General features: G+C 44.4%; 2 pseudogenes; one reads left to right on the top strand and one right to left on the bottom strand.

Annotated features, from left to right (window-relative positions):
• The first annotated feature begins 1,458 nt into the window (after nt 1-1,458).
• Nucleotides 1,459-3,938, top strand: LOC103301115 (ubiquitin-60S ribosomal protein L40-like; annotated as a pseudogene).
• An 8,800-nt stretch (nt 3,939-12,738) lies between these two features.
• LOC103301165 (spliceosome-associated protein CWC15 homolog) lies at nt 12,739-15,927 on the bottom strand (annotated as a pseudogene).
• Between the last annotated feature and the right edge of the window lie 697 nt (nt 15,928-16,624).

The following is a 16,624-nucleotide window of genomic DNA, read 5'->3' on the forward strand; positions in this document are numbered from 1 at the left end:
CTTGTCTCCATGGTGACATTATGCTCTCTCAATGTCACCTTCATTCCTCCAAGAACATGGTCTCACAGAGACCAAGTTAGAGCCAGGAAGGGAAAACATACTGGTGCATTTTTTAATTGATTTTTTTCTTTTTAGGGAGAGGAAGGGAGAGAGAGAAACATCACATCTATCGGTTGCCTCCCCCATGTGCCACGACAGACGATCAAACCCGCAACCTAGGTATGTGCCCTGACCGGGAATCGCACCCACCACATTTTGGTATATGGGATGACACTCCAACCAACTGGGCCACACTGGCCAGAACCTGGTGCATTTTTCAGATCAACAACACAAATTCCATCTCTGTAAATCATGTTTACAATGCTTTAAGAGCAGAAAAGCTCATAATGGGCCTCAACTGTTTTTGCAAAGTAGCATTCCAGAGGAGAGTTTCATGGAGCAATGGCCTGAAATTGAACTTTCCTTGACCACATGCTTAAATGGAACAGCCTCCAAGCTATGGTTTCAAAAGCAGAGACAATTATGAAGCTTACTATTTGCAAAAAAAAAAAAAAAAAAAAAAGGTAGCAATAAGATGGCAGGAAGCCTAAATATAATCTGTGGCCACCAGGATCTAATGCCTGGGATCCAGTAAGTGTCATTCATTGCTCAAGATTGGACAGGATTTTCCATTAGCAGAAAATCAGGCTGTCATTTGAGGTCACCTCAATGCCCTCTCTGCAAACAATAACATGCAGGATGTCAATTCATGCATTTAACTCCAAATAATGACTACCTTAGTCTGTTCAGTCTTCTTCAACAGAATACCATAAACTGGGTGGCTTAACAACAGAAAGTTATTTCTCTCATCTCTGGAGGCTGGGAAGTACAAGATCAAGGTGTCGGCAGATTTAGTGTCTGGTGAGGGCTCAATTCTTGGTTTATAGAGGGATATCTCACTGTGTCCTCATGTGATGGAAAGAGAGGGCAAGAGAGCTCTCTGGGATTTCTTTCTCTTTTTAAAAATATATTTTATTGATTTCTTACAGAGAGGAAGGGAGAGGGATAGAGAGAAACATTGATTTAGCTGCCTCCTCCACACCCCCAACTGGGGATGTGCCCGCAACCAAGGCACATGCCCTTGACCAGAATCGAACCCGGGACCCCCCAGTCAGCAGGCCAACGCTCTATCCACTGAGCCAAACCGGTTTGGGCTGGGATTTCTTTATAATAAAAGAAATCTAATCCCATTCATGAGAGTTCCACTTTCATGACATAATCATATCCAAAAACCCCACTTCCTAATATCATCACCTTGCGGGTTAGGATTTCAACATATACATTTGGGGAGGATACAAACATTCAGTCCATAACACTGAGTGTGTACTACATGCTGGGCACTGGAGAGGTGGTAGTGAAGAAGACAGGCAGATCCTTGCTCCTTCAGACCTTCCTCCAGTGTGGGAGATGGACAGAGAAAATATTAATGAGTATCAGCAAAAAAGGCAAAGCAGGACAAGAGGCTAGAGAGTGATCTCAGACAGGGTGGTCAAGGAACACCTTTTCAATAAGGTGATTCTGAGGAGAGCTCAGAATGAAGGGAAGAAACCACACAGGTATATGGGAAGACCAGCTTTTGGGTAGAAGAAACAGCAAATGCAAAGGCACTGAGGTGTGACCATGTTTTGTCAGGAGGGGGTTAAAGGCTACTGTGAAGACTTTGGTGATTACTAGGTCATATGTGCTACCCTCACAGGCACCTAGAAAGCATTTAGCAAGTGCTAAGGGCTGAAGAAGAGGAGACCATCTTGTTTTTATCCCTCAATGTGGTATGTGCTGAAATTTACTTCCCTTAAATTGCTTTCTGAACAAAGTAGAGAGAGGTTTTTGTTTTGTTTTGGGTAGGTTAAGATGCCTGGTCTCACTTTATGGGGGGTCTCTTGTCCCCTGGGCCTTATATCTCCTCAGGTAACTAACCAGGAAGTTCCAGGATGAGATGCACCACAGAGTTGAACTAATATAAAATCAAGGAGGAGCAAAGCTTAAGACCTTGGGCTTGAACCTAACTACCTGAGTCTGAATTTAGATCCTGCCACTTGCCTGTAAGATGGGGACAGCAGGACAGCAAGACTACCTGTGTGAATAAGTTGGAAATATCAATAAAGAAATAGAAATTCTAAAAAGAGCAGGTAGAAGAAAAAAATCAGCAAAAAATAAAGATAGGATAATAGTAATTATTGTGTCTGAGGAACAGAAGAAAAAAAAAAGAATGAAGAAAAATGAACAGAGCCTGAGGAACTTGTGGGAAACCATTAAGTGAACTAAATACTCACTGTAGGATTTTCCAGAAAGAGAAGAGTGAGAGAAAGGGGCAGAAAATATTTGAAGAAATAATGGATGAAAGCTTCCAAATTTGATTAAAGACATGAATATAAATATCCAAGAAGCTCCATGAACTCCAAGTAGAATGAACTCAAATAACTTACACTAAGACATAATCAAGTTGTCAAAAGCTAGAGACAAAATCTTGAAGGGCAGCAAATGAGAAGCAACACATCACATACAAAGGACTCTCAAGATCATCAGCAGGTTTCTCATCAGAAACTGTGGAGACCAGAAGCAGTGGTCTGATATTTTCAGAGTACAAAATGAAGAAAACTGTCAACCAGGAATCCTATATCTTGCAAAACAGTCCTTCAAAAGTGAGAGAGAAATTAAGACATTCCCAGGTAAACAAAAGTTGAGAATGTTTGTTACCACTAGGTCTGCAAGATGTGCTCAAGGGCATCCTGCAGGGTGAAATGAAGGGATGGACACAGAACAGTAACTTAAAACCACATGGAGAAATAAAGGGCTCAATAAAGGTAAAATACATGGGCCTTTGTAAAAGCTAGCATTATTGTAACAACAGTTTGCAACTCCACTGTATGTTTTCTACATGATTTAAGAGATTAATACATTTTTAAAAATTGATTTCTTAGTCTAAAAGCCAGTGTTATTGTAATGTTGGTTTTAACTTCATGATTTTATACATAATTTAAGAGACTAATACATTTTAAAAATTGTTTCTTACTCTTCAGTGAGGCACCATGCAGGGTCCCCAGATGCAGAGATGCAGATCTTTGTGAAAACTGATGAGCAAGACCACCCCCTTGAGGTCGAGCCCAGTGGCACCACTGAGAGTGTCAAAGCTAAAATCCAAGACAGGGAGGGCATCGCGCCTGACCAGCAGCATCTGATTTTTGCAGACAAATAGCTGGAGGGTGTCCACGGTCTCTCAGACTACAGTATTCAGAAAGAGTCCACCATATACCTGGTGCTTCCTCTGTGGAGAGGCATCATTGAGCCCTCCTTCCACCACCTCACCCGGAAGTAAAACTGCAACAAGATGATGTGATGCAGGTGTTATGCCCATCTGCACCCCTATGCGGTCAAATGCCCCAAGAAGTGCGACCACAACAACAACCTGTGCCTCAAGAAGAGGGTCAAATAGGGCCTCTCCACCACCTCCTCCGCCTGCAGGGCAGCTTCCTGCCTAAACCCCAGCCCTTGGACCTTAAAATTTCCCTGTCATTCACTGGACCAATGAAGAAAAAAGGTAATTGTTTCTTGTTTTGAACATACAATGTATAAAGATGTAAATGTTTTAAACCCAAAACTGAAAGGAGTGGAGGTAGAGATGTACAGAAACACAGTTTTTATATGTTATTGACATGAAGCTGGCATAAATTCAAATTACAATGTTGTATCTTTAGGATGTTAAATGTAATCCCCATGGTAACCACAAAGAAAATAGCTATAGAATATGCACAAAAGGAAATGAGAAAGGAATTTAAATGTTTCGCTACAATAAAGTAACCCCAAAAGAAAACAGTAATGCAAGGAATGAGGAATAAAAAAAGCCGTAAGGTATATAGAAAACAAATAGCAATGTAAAAGAGTAAGTCCCAACTTATCATTCAGCTTTAAGAAGGAAGGAAATTCTGACAAGTGTAATAACATGCATGAACCTTGAGGATATTATGCTTAGTGAAATAAGCCAGTCACAGAAGGACACATACTGTGTGATTCCACTTAAATGAGGTCTCTAGGAGAGTCAGATTCACCAGGGGATGGGGGAATGGGGACTTAGTGTTTAATGGGAACAGTTTCATTTGAAAAGATGACAAAGTTCTGTAGGTGGTAATGGTTGCACAACTATGTGAATGTGCTTAATGCCACTGAACTATACACTCCAGAATGGTTAAGATGGCAAATTTTATGATATGTGTATTCTATCACAATTTTTTTGATTGGAAAAAAAAAAGGAAGAGATATCTTTAATGGGGACAGAGTTTCAGTTGGGGAAAATGAAAAGAGTTCTGGAGATGGATGATGTTGATGGTCGCTCACAATGTGAATGCACTTAATACCATTGACCTGGACACTTAAAAATGATTATGATTGTAAATTTTATGTTATGTGTATCTCACCATAATTAACAAAAATGCATGTGAGAAACAGAAAGAAAAAATAAGATTGCCAAACCATGAGAAGACATAGAGGAACCTTAAATGCATATTGCTTATTGAAAGAAGCAGCCTGGCCCTGGCCCCGGTGGCCCAGTGGTTAGAGTGTCAGCCTTTGCACACAAGGGTTTCAGGTTAGATTCCCAGTCAAGAGCATGTACCTGGTGGCAAGTTTGATCCCCGGCCCCAGTTGGGGTGCCTGAGGGAGGCAACCAATCTCTCAATCTCTCTCTCTCTCTCTCTCTCTCTCTCTCTCTCTCCCCCCCCCCTTCTCTGCCCCCCCCTCTCTCCTTGTCTCTCCCTTCCACTCTAAAACTCAATGGAAAAAAATATCCTTGGGTGAGGATTAACAAACAAAAGAAGCAGCCTGAAAATACTGCATACTATATGATTCCAACCTTAGGACATCCTGGAAAAAGGCAAAACTATGAAGACTATAAGAAATCAGTATTGCCCAACTAGTGTGGCTCAGTGGTTGAGTGTTGACCTGTGAACCAGGAGGTCATGGTTTGATTCCTAGTCAGGGCACATGCCGGATTGTGGGCTCCATCCCCAGTGGGGAAAGTGCAGGAGGCAGCTAATTTATGATTCTCTCTCATCATTGATGTTCCTATCTCTCCTTCTCCCTTCCTCTCTGAAATCAATTAAAAATAGATTTTTTAAATCAGTATTTTCTAGGAGTTTGGGTATGAGGGAGGAATGGGTGGAACACAGAAGACTTAGGGCAGTGGAACTCTTCTGTGTGATGCTGTGATGGTGGATGCTTGTCACTATACATTTGTCAAAACTCATAGAACTGTGTAGCCCTAAGAGTGAACCCTAATGTAAATTATGTGCTTCAGTTAATAGTAATGTATCAATTCCGTTTCATTCTTTATCACGAATTCACCACACCAATGCATGTTAATAGTGGGGAAATTATGATGGGGAGAAGTATGGAAACTCTATGCTTACTGCTCAATTTTTCTATAAACCTAAAACTGTTCCAAAAAAATAAAGGCTATTAATTTTTACAAAATATCTGTCCCATCCCAACTGCCTACGACCAAGTCCATCTCTGTACCATAGCCAAGGTCGCATGACCTGGTGGTCTTAGCGCACACTGTTGCCTCTGCCTGGATGCCCCTCCTTATGCTGGAGACCTCCTGGACTCCCAGGCTGGGTTCCCTAGCAGCCTCCCCTCGTGATCCCGGGTCCCTGTGGCTTCTGGAGATGGGTGGTGATCTAGGCGAGATGTTGTGTGAGGATCTGAGAAACCCAAGTACTATGGGTGTGGCCAGGAGCTAGATTTTTATTAAGTCCCCTTTAGGGTCAATTTACCTTTGTCCAGGTTGCTCTCACCAAAATGAATTGTAATTTCCCTTTTATTTATTTTTAATATATTTTTATTATTTCAAAGAGGAAGGGAGAGGGAGAGAGAAATAGAAACATCAATGATGAGAGAGAATCATTGATCAGCTGCCTCCTGCATGCACACACCCCACCCCTCACTGGGGATTGAGCCTGCAACCCAGGCACATGTCCCTGAGTGGATCGAACCTGGGACCCTTCAGTCCACACGCCAACGCTCTATCCACTGAGCCAAACCAGCCAGGGCTCATTTCTCTTTTAAAGGATGAGGGAGAGAGATCAGGAAATGAGGAATGACAAGAATTAAAAGAGTTCCAGTTTCACTCAAGCTTCCATGAGAATTCTTAAGTGGTTTAATGCTCTATTTCCCCTGAATTGGATTCAGTGTGTAATAATTCATCATGAATTAATAATTAAAAACCTATCTGTGGGCAGAAATCCATACCCCTTATCATCCTAAGTGTCTTAATAAACATTCTTAAAAATTGATCAGTAATTGGGGAACAGGCAATGCCTTCTCTACAGAGCCTGACAACACAGGGTGAACACGTTATGTCCCTCCTGCTGGGCCGTCACACCAACCGGATGCAAATATCCAACACAACAGGTTGGTGGCATCACACTCATGGGAAATCAGGACTTGGGTCTGCTTTCCTCCCTGCTCATCTCTACAGATGGAAGACGCAGCTGGCGCTTTAGTTAATTCTTTGGGGGCAAGATTCTGGACAAGCTCCATAAATGCTGAAGCAAGAACTTTCCTCCCCCCGCACACACACAGCCATCAAGTACAAGGAAAACATCTAGTCATGAATCCCTGGATTTTATTCCAAAGAAAACAACTCCATCTTAACTTTTCCCACAGTTGTGTCCATATCAATCCTAGTTCCAGACAAAGACCAGATCAACCCTAGTGCAGGGAACAGTGTGTTAGAACAGATGGGGAAGTGGCTGGCGCCCACCGGATTTGAGAAGAAAGGGGAGATCTGGCACCCTCTGGTGGTCACCACGTGCTACACACTCAGACTGTGAGACTCCACGGCCACCCACAACCCACCAACTCAACTGATAGCACCAAGATGTCCTTCAATAGGTGAGTAGAGAAACAAACTGTGGTAATCCAAGTAATGGAATATACCTAGTGATTTTATTTTTTAAATTGATTTCTTTTTAATCCTCACCCGAGAACATGTTTTTATTGATTTTTAGAGAGAGACAAACATTGATCAGTTGCCTGCCATATGCACCCCTACTGGGGATCAAACCCACAACCTAGGTATGTGCCCTGACTGGGAATTGAACCCGAAACCTTTTGATGTACAGGACGACACTCCAACCATGTAAGCCACCCAACCAGGGCTTTAGTGATTTTAAAAACAGCTCTCAAGCCATGAAAAGGTATTCAGGAACCTTAAATGCATGTTGCCGGGTAAAAGAAGCTAGTCTGAAAAGGCTACATACTGTTTGATTCTAACTATAAGACATTTTGGAAAAGGAAAAAACTATGGAGACACTAAGATCAGTGGTTGCCAGGGGTTGGGGATGGGGAAGGATGAATAGGTGAAGCACAGGATTTTTAGACCAGTAAAACGATTCTGTACAGGACCGTAATGGTGCATACATGTCACTATACAATTCCAAATTCACTCTCTTTACACAAAAAGTAAACCCTATGTAAACTGTGGAATCTAGGTAATAATCATGTCTCAATATTGGTTCATCAATTGTAACAAATGTTCCCCACTGAACTAAGATGTTAATAATAGGGGAAACTAGGGGATGGGGGAGAGGGGGGACTAGGGACATTCTGTACTATGTGCTCATTTTTTTTCTGTAAACCTAATATTGACATCTATTTAAAAAACAGTTTTGGTGCTCTCCCTGCAGGAAGCACACCTGTCCCATTCCCTTCTCCCTCTCTTTCCCCCACAGGCACATGATCTTGCTCCCCAGCATATGTTGTCAGCTTGGCTCAAATACAGTAAACTTTTAGAAAGCTTCAAAAAATTTTTCCATATATTATGTGTATTCCCCAAACCCTAACACACACACACACACACACACACACACACACACACACACACACACACAGTGTGCAATTGTCATTTTGGTTAGTATTGCCATTTCCCGAAAGGAGTAAGCCTATTCGTCCCTCCCACCAGCAGTACAGTATATGTGACTGCCAGTTGTCCCAGAGCCCTTACCACTGACACTGTTATCAAGCTTTTGGATTTCGCCAACGTGATAGTTGAAAAATGGTGGCTCACTCTAGTGTTGTTGTTTTTTAGAGAGAGGAAGGAGAGAGAGAGGAAGAGAGAAATTCAAATTTTTTAAAATTGATTACAGACAGAAAGGAAGAGGAAGAGAGATAGAAACATCATGATGAAAGAGACACATTGATTGGTTGCCTCCTGCATGCACCCCATCCAGGGCCTGGGATCAAGCTTGCAACCTAGGTACGTGCCCTTGACCAGAATCGAACCTGGGACACCTCAGTCCACAGGCTGACACTCTATCCACTGAGCCAAACCGGCTAGGGCAGGCACGTATCTCCTAAACTCCAAGGGACCCCAGGAGACTTGCAACTAGGGGAGCAATGGTTAGTGGCAGCTCAACCTAGGCTCACCCCCTGACCCTGTCTCCAAGGCCCCCTTTTCTCTGACTCCCCAGGGAGCCAAAGCAGCCCAGCCTGGGCTCTCCTGTTACTTCTTTTTTTTTTATTTTTTTATTTTTTTAATATTTTTATTGAGGTATTATATGTGTACATATCTTACTATTACCCCCCACCCCACACCCACACATGCCCTCCCCCCCCAGAGTTTTGCGTCCATCCTGTTACTTCTTCTATGCCCTTCCTTGTTTCACTGTCCGTAAGTGTGTTTTTGCTTCGGTCAATAAATCCTTGCTTGCTTTGCTGGGAAAAAAAGAAAGAAAGCTTTATAGAGGATAACTGCCATAAAAACTGACACAAAAGGACCAATATTATAGGAGACCACTCACATGAGGTTCCTGGAGGAGTCAAATTCATTGAGATGAAAAGCTGAGTGGTGGGTGCCAGGTGCAAGTTCATGTTTAATGGGGACAGAGTTTCAGTTTTGCAAGATGAAGGAGTTCTGGAGATGCTGGTGGAGACAGTTCCACAACAATGTGACCTGCTTAAAGCCACTGAACTGGACACTTAAAAGTGGTTAAGATGGCAAATTTTACATGTATTTTAACACAATTTTTAAAAAAGCTTAGATGGGGGATGGGAAATCATACAATTATTTGAAGAAACTTCGGGAAAATCTCTTCCTAAACTTTTCTAACTATGGCTCTAAAACTAGAAGATAAATTATTGATAAATGCAACTACATAGAAATAAACTTTTTATGGCCAAAATCAATAACTAACTGGGGGAAATATTTACAACTCAGGCCACAGGGAAAACCCTAACATGCTAATATGAAGAATTCTCAGCAGTAAATAACTATTAACAACCAAAGAGGAAAAGAGCAAAGGATATGATCACTTTACAGAAAGCAAAATGAAACCAGACCCCAAAATACAAATGGCTTTTAAACCTCTGAGAAGATGCTCAACCTCACTCATAAGAGAAATGCAAATTGAAACTACAGTGAGCGCCCCTGGCCTATAGTTCAGTTGGTTAGAGCATCATCTGGGTACGACACCAAGGGTTGCGGGTTTGATCCCCGGTCAGGGCACATGTGGGAAACATCCACTGGATGCATAAATAAGTGTAACAACAAATCTCTCTCTCTCTCTCTCTCTCTCTCTCTCTCTCTCTCTCTCTCTCCCCCCTCCCTTCCTGTCTCTAAAAAAACAACAACACTAGAGTGAGCCACCATTTTTCAACTATCACGTTGGCGAAACCCAAAAGCTTGATAACAGTGTCAGCGGTAAGGGCTCTGGGACAACTGGCAGTCACATATACTGTACTGCTGGTGGGAGGGACGAATAGGCTGACTCCTATGGGGAAATGGCAATACTAACCAAAATGACAATCGCACACTGTGTGTGTGTGTGTGTGTGTGTGTGTGTGTGTGTGTGTGTGTGTGTGTGTGAGGGTTTGGGGAATACACATAATATATGGAAAAATTTTTTGAAGCTTTCTAAGAGTTTACTGTATTTGAGCCAAGCTGACAACATATGCTGGGGAGCAAGATCTCAAATGCTCTTCATATAACATGAAATTCACTACTTTAACCATTTTTAACTGTCCAGTTCTGTGGCATTAGGTATATGCACATTGTTGTGCAGCTATCACCAACACCCATCTCCAGAACTTTTTCATCTTGTAAGTCTGAAACCCTGTCCCCTTATTAAACACTAACTCCCAGTTCCCCCTCCCTCAGCCCTTGGCACCTACCATCTACTTCCCGTCTTTATGAGTTTGACTCCTCTAAGTCCCTCCTGTAAGTGGAGTCATACAGTATTTGTCCTTCTGTGTCTGCTTTATTTCACTCAGCATAATGTCCTCAAGGCTCACCCATGCTGTAGCAGGTGTCAGAACCTCCTTCCTTTTTAAGGCTGAATAATATTCTATTGTATGGATATACTCATATTTTGTTTATCTGTTCATTGATCGAGGGGTACTAGGGTTGTTTCCACCTCTTGGCTATTGTGAATAATGCTACTATGAACATGGGCGTGCAAATATCTGTTCATATCCCTGCTTTCAGTTCTTTGGTTATATCCCTAGGAGTGGAACTGCTGTGTCTTATGGTAATTGCATGCTTAACATTTTGAGGAACCACCAAACCATTTTCCGCAGCAGCTGCACCATTGTGCATTCCCACCAACAGTGTACAAGGGTTTCAGATTCTCCCCATCCTAGCCGAGATGATCGCCCCCCTAATGGGTGTATGCGCTCCCATCTTTTGTTAAAATATATATATTTTTATTGATTTCAGAAAGGAAGGGAGAGGGAGAGAGAGATAGAAACATCAATGATGAGGGAGAATCATTGATTGGCGGCCTCCTGCATGGCCCCCACTGGGGATCTAGCAGCAACCCGGGCATGTGCCCTGACCAGCAATCAAACTGAGACCTCCTGGTTCATAGGTCGACACTCAACCATGACTGTGCTCCCATCTTTTAACCCAGCAATCCCACTTTGGGGAACTTACTTTCAGCCTCTGCTGAAACTTGCTTTTGGTCGTTCATTCTATATCCTGGCCGCCTTCCATGTTGGTGCATGTGATTCGTCCTCTTAATTTCTGTAGTAATCCATAGGAGGGTGGGCCTGGGATCAACTGTTGTTTCTGATAGGGGGGATTTATAATCTGATAGATAGAGCACCTGAATTCATCTGAAAAATAATCATATTATTTTATTTATTTTTAATATATTTTTACTGATTTCAGAGAAGAAGGGAGAGGGAGAGAGAGAGAGAGAGAGAGAGAGAGAGAGAGAGAGAGAGAGAGAGAGAAACATTACTGATGAGAGAGAACCACTGATTGGCTGCCTCCTGCACACCCCCCACTAGGGATCGAGCCCAAAACCTTGACATGTGCCCCTGACTGGAATCAAACCCAGGATCCTTCAGTCTGCAGGCTCTATCCACTGAACCAAACCAGCCAGGGCATATTAATTTTAAGTCCTAGAATACTTATACTATGGAAACAGAGAGTTAAGTTTTCCTGAGTTTCATTTCTTAGGATGGTGCACCTGCATACTCCCTTTGATCCCGGGCAAAGGGATTGAGGAGGTGACTCAGCTGTGGACAATGCACAGTGTACCCAGCAAGCAAGCAGAACCACTAAGCATGGTCCGGCCGACCCCACCAGGAGTCCAGACATCCTCTTATCGCTTGATGACCAAGAACAATAGCTGACGTCTGCGGACCTCCAGGGCTGCATGTAGCTGCATTCCATTCCCAGCCTCACCCTAGACCCGTGGTCGGCAAACTGCGAGCCACATGCGGCTCTTTGGCCCCTTGAGTGTGGCTCTTCCACAAAATACCACGGCCTGGGCGAGTCTATTTGAAGAAGTGGCATTAGAAGAAGTTTACGTTTAAAAAATTTGGCTCTCAAAAGAAATTTCAATCGTTGTACTGTTGATATTTGGCTCTGCTGACTAATGAGTTTGCCGACCACTGGCCTAGCCCATCCCCCTTTATAACCCTGTCCCCTGCACCTTCCATAGAACAGGTTTGGGTGCTTGTGAGCCCCCTGTCTTCTTGGCTGGCTGGCCTTCTCAGTAATGTCTTACATGGTTCAACCCTGCCTTCGTGATTGGACATTGCGACAGGCAGCCCGAACCACCCAGGGCTTCCTGGTAACATTTCCTCATGGACATTTATATGGATTTCAATTTTTAGAGGAATATGCCTTTTATAGGGATACTCCAAGATATACAGTATCAAAACCTCCTTCCAAAAATTCAGCTTCCCCTCTCAATTTGCTAAGCGCCGCTAAAAGACTAGAGTTTGTGGCCTCTCAAACCACAGTTACAGAGAGCTGTTACAGTCATTTGGTCTCTGAAAACTCTTCTCCAAAGTAATAGAGCTTTGGTGCCTGGACCCAGAGTTCTCCATGAACTACACTGGGACTCGATCTCAGACTTCCAGCCTCTGGAACGGGGAGAAAGAAATTCCTGTTGTTTATAAACCATCTGGTCTGTGGGATTTTGTCACGGCAGCCCGAACGGGCTAAGGCGTCTGCATACACCACACGTTAGCTCTGTATACACTGACAGAGACAAGCATTGCTTAGGACAGTCCCAGGTCTCCAGGCACACTCAGACTTCTCCAGGAGGATCAAACCTGTGCTCACAGCCGCTGACGACACACACGCCCTTCAGCACTCGCGTCCAACCGTTCTCCCAGGCATCTGCACCATTTCCATTGCCACCAGTTGTGAGAAGTCCTATTTCTCCACAACATCCCCCACACTTGGTATTGTCAGGCTTTTCCGTTTTTGCCAATCTGATGCCTCTGGGCCACGTGGGTGCTCAGGAGGACTGACTGCAGAGCAAGGACAATGTGGCATTTGTGTTGGGGTCCCCTGCTGGTGTGGCTCAGGGGTTGAGCGACGACACATGAACCAGGAGGTCACGGTTTGATTCCCATCAGGGCACATGTCCAGGTTGTGGGCTCGATCCTCGGGAGGGCAGGGGGGGGAGGAAAGAGCTTATTGATTTTTTTATCTCACATCAATTTTTCTCTCTCCCTTCCTTTCTCTCTCTAAAATCAATAAAAACGTTTTTAGGTGTAAGTCCTCACCTAGTTAAAGCAAGAATAGAACTGTTTCCTCCTGCCCCAGCCTACTTGCTTTTAGGAATTTAGCAGCCTGACTAGACTGACTCATTTTATTTCTTCACTCTTTCCTCAAAGGTTGTGTTTCTGTTAAAACAACTGCCCACAGCTTTTTAATTCATAAACCTTTTGTTCAGTGGTTTACTGAGCATTTCACTTGTGCCAAGTACAGAAAGCTGAGATATATAAGCCTCAGCTTAATTTATACATGTATAACTAAGTAGCGCATGGTGCTTTGTTGTGGGTACATGGAAAAATGCTAAGGAACTTGCAGGGCAATTATTTGAGGGGCGTATGGGAATGTTTTGACTTGCACTTACAATTCACAAGGTATTTTTACACATTTTTTGTATCATATGTGCCTCATTTAACCATCAGAACCCAAGTGGGATATATTAGCCTCATTTTATAGAGGGAAATAGAAAGAGAGGAAGTTGGCTTGGCCCATGGAGCAGGCCTGGAACCCAGGAATGTCTGACTCCGAGCCCAGAGCCCTCTGCCCAGCAGAGCAGCCATAACAGTGAGCTTTTGTCTTCCTCCACCTTAGTCATATACCCCTAAGAGGAGTTGGTACGATCAAAAGTATATCCTGGCCCAGTCAGTGTAGCTTGGTGGTTGAGTGTCTACCTACAAACCAGGAGGTCATGGTTCGATTCCTGGGTGGGGCACATGCCCAGGTTGCAGGCTCGATCCCCAGTAGGGGGAGTGCAGAAGGCAGCCAAGCAATGATTCTCTCTTATCATTGATGTTTCCATCTCGTTCTCCCTCTCCCTTACTCTTTGAAATCAATTAAAACATTTTTTTAACTTTATGAGACTTGGCCAGTGTGGCTCAGTTGGTTGAGCATCATCCCAACTTTACCGCTAAGTCCTCTTACAGAGGACTGTGCATGTATGTTCTTTGGCTAATCCTTTCGCCTTCTTTATGCGTCCCCCCTACAGCCCTTTCCTCTGACATTTGTCAGTCTGTTCCATGTATCCAAGTGTATGGTAACTGGGAACATGGGCCCCTTCCCGTGCGCCAATACCCACCCCCCCACACACACACACACACTGTGGGAATAATAGTGAAAGCCATCTGTAAGGGGACTGTGAGACCTTGGGAACCTGGCCAGCAAGAAAGGCCAAAAAGAAACTGCTTCTAGATGTGAGGCTGGATTGTAAACAGCTTGTGTTTTGATCTCATGACATCCCCCTCCCCCTGCATGCCCTGTTTTCCATACTCTATACAAACTTGTGCTGGGAAAGTCTGGGGCACAGAGAAACAATCACACCGGCTGGCCACAGCTGGTGCAGCCCGACTGCAGATTGGATGGGACTTAGCGGTAAAGTCCACCGGTCCACTGCCAGGGGCGCACACGTAAGTCCCAATAAACCTGTGTCTTTCACAGCCAGTACTTCAGGTATTTCTTTGGAATCCAAGAACAATATGGTGGGAGGTGGGGGAAAGTGAGAGAAAGAGAGGGAGAGAAGGAGCACAAAAGAGATGGTGGGAGAGACACATCGATTAATTGCCTCTGGAATATGCCTGACCTGGGCCTGTGATTGAACCTGCAACCCAGGTATGTGCTTTTGACCAGGAATCAAACCCAGGACCCATTGGTGCACAGGCTGACACTCTAACCACTGAGCACACCAGTCAGGACATGTGCATTGTGTAACTATTTTTTAATTTTACATTGTATACAGTCTTTAATTAAGCATATACAACTGTACTATCCTATAATATAATCCTATAATATAAAAGGCTGATATGCAAATTGATTGAACAGTGGAACAACTGGTTGCTGTGACGCTCACTGACCACCGGGGGCAGATGCTCAATGCAGGAGCTGCCCCCTAGTGGTCAGTGCGCTCCCACAGGGGGAGCACGGGTCCGCCAGAAACCAGGCTCACGGCTGGCAAGCCCAGCGGCGGTGGCGGTCCCGCCTCCACTGCAACGCTAAGGACCCCTCGGGGAATGTCCGCCTCCGGTTTAGGCCCACTCCCCATGGGAGTGCAGGCCTAAGCCGGCAGGCGGCCATTCCCCAAGGGTCCCAGACTGTGAGAGGGTGCAGGCTGGGCTGAGGGAACCCTCCACCCCCTCCCGTGCACGAATGTCGTGCACCAGGCCTCTAGTTTAATATATTTCTCCATGAACTTTTTGTGAAGTTCAGATGGCAGTGTATCATTGGCAAATCTTTTGTCTTTCTTCTGGTCATCCACGCCTTTTGCACAGGCCTTGAAAACAACGTCATCATCCCACCTTCTCTTAACTCTGAAGTTGCCTGAGGCTGGGATGGGCCAGTGAGATTAAGGAGAGAATTTCCACTCGGAATGTTTTCCATAGGAATCCTTCCTTCTTCAGCTTTTTGTTCTTGTTCCTTCCTGGCTTGCCCTTCAGCTCTTTCTTTTTTAATTATTTTCTAGTTCTGCAAGAATCCCTGCAGTATCATCATCATCTTCATCACGCTCCTCTTCAAAATCTTCGTCTTCATCTTCCTCATCTGGTGGAGGATCATCTGCCTCGAGGTTGGCAGCAGGAATCTGGTCTCGCCGAGGCCGCTCTGACACTGAAGCGGAGGCTGCAGGTTCTCGAGTTGGACGGCCTCTGTTCTTTTCTCTTGCAGCAACTCTCTCTCTCTTCTGCTTCTCTTCTGAAGTCCCGGTTCCAAACCTCTTCAGGGGCATCCTGAGTGTCTGTCTATATTTTTTCTTTGTGTGAGAGGGTAGGTCTCTACTTGAATACTGCTTTGAGGGTGGCTCAAATCACCTTCTCCTTTTCCTCTCCCGCCTCTCGCAGGTTCGAAAGTGGGCCCAGCTGCTGTTGTCATCTTTTATGCTTGACCAAGGTCCCTGCAATTCTCGCTTGTGTAACTTTAATTTTTTTTTAAACACTGATAAATCCTTTTTTAAAAAAATATATTTTATTGATTTTTTACAGAGAGGAAGAGAGAGGGATAGAGAGTTAGAAACATCGATGAGAGAGAAACATCAATCAGCTGCCTCTTGCACACCCCCTACTGGGGTGCCCGCAACCAAGGTATATGCCTTGGGACAAATTGTTAAAAAGCGGGACTGTCCCGCCAAAAGCGGGACGATCTGGTCACCTTACCAGTAAAGCAAGTATCACAATAAAGCGAGTCATAATCTCTGCTGCTCAAGGGTCTTGCCTTCAAATTGTAAAAGACGCAACACCTGTGACGTGCAATTAAAAAAACAGTGACGTGCAGTAAAACCGGTGTGCCCAGCATGCATTCTGAGCTGAGAGCTGGCTTACAGGCGTTGTGGAGGATGAGGGACAAGTCCAATGATGCCAGCTGACAAAGCCAGGTGTGGAGCACTTCTCAAGGTGACCGAACCGTTTCTGCAACAGGTCAGACGTGTGTGTGTGTGTGTGTGTGTGTGTGTGTGTGTGTGTACTTCTCTAGATTAAAAGGGACTTAAGCCCTGGCTGGTTTGGCTCAGTGGATAGAGTGTTGACATGGGGACTGAAGGGTCCTGGGTTCGATTCCCGGTCAAGGGCACATGCCCTGATTGTGGGCTCCATCCCC

Source organism: Eptesicus fuscus, chromosome 6, assembly GCF_027574615.1.
Source record: "Eptesicus fuscus isolate TK198812 chromosome 6, DD_ASM_mEF_20220401, whole genome shotgun sequence".
Lineage (NCBI taxonomy): Eukaryota > Metazoa > Chordata > Mammalia > Chiroptera > Vespertilionidae > Eptesicus > Eptesicus fuscus.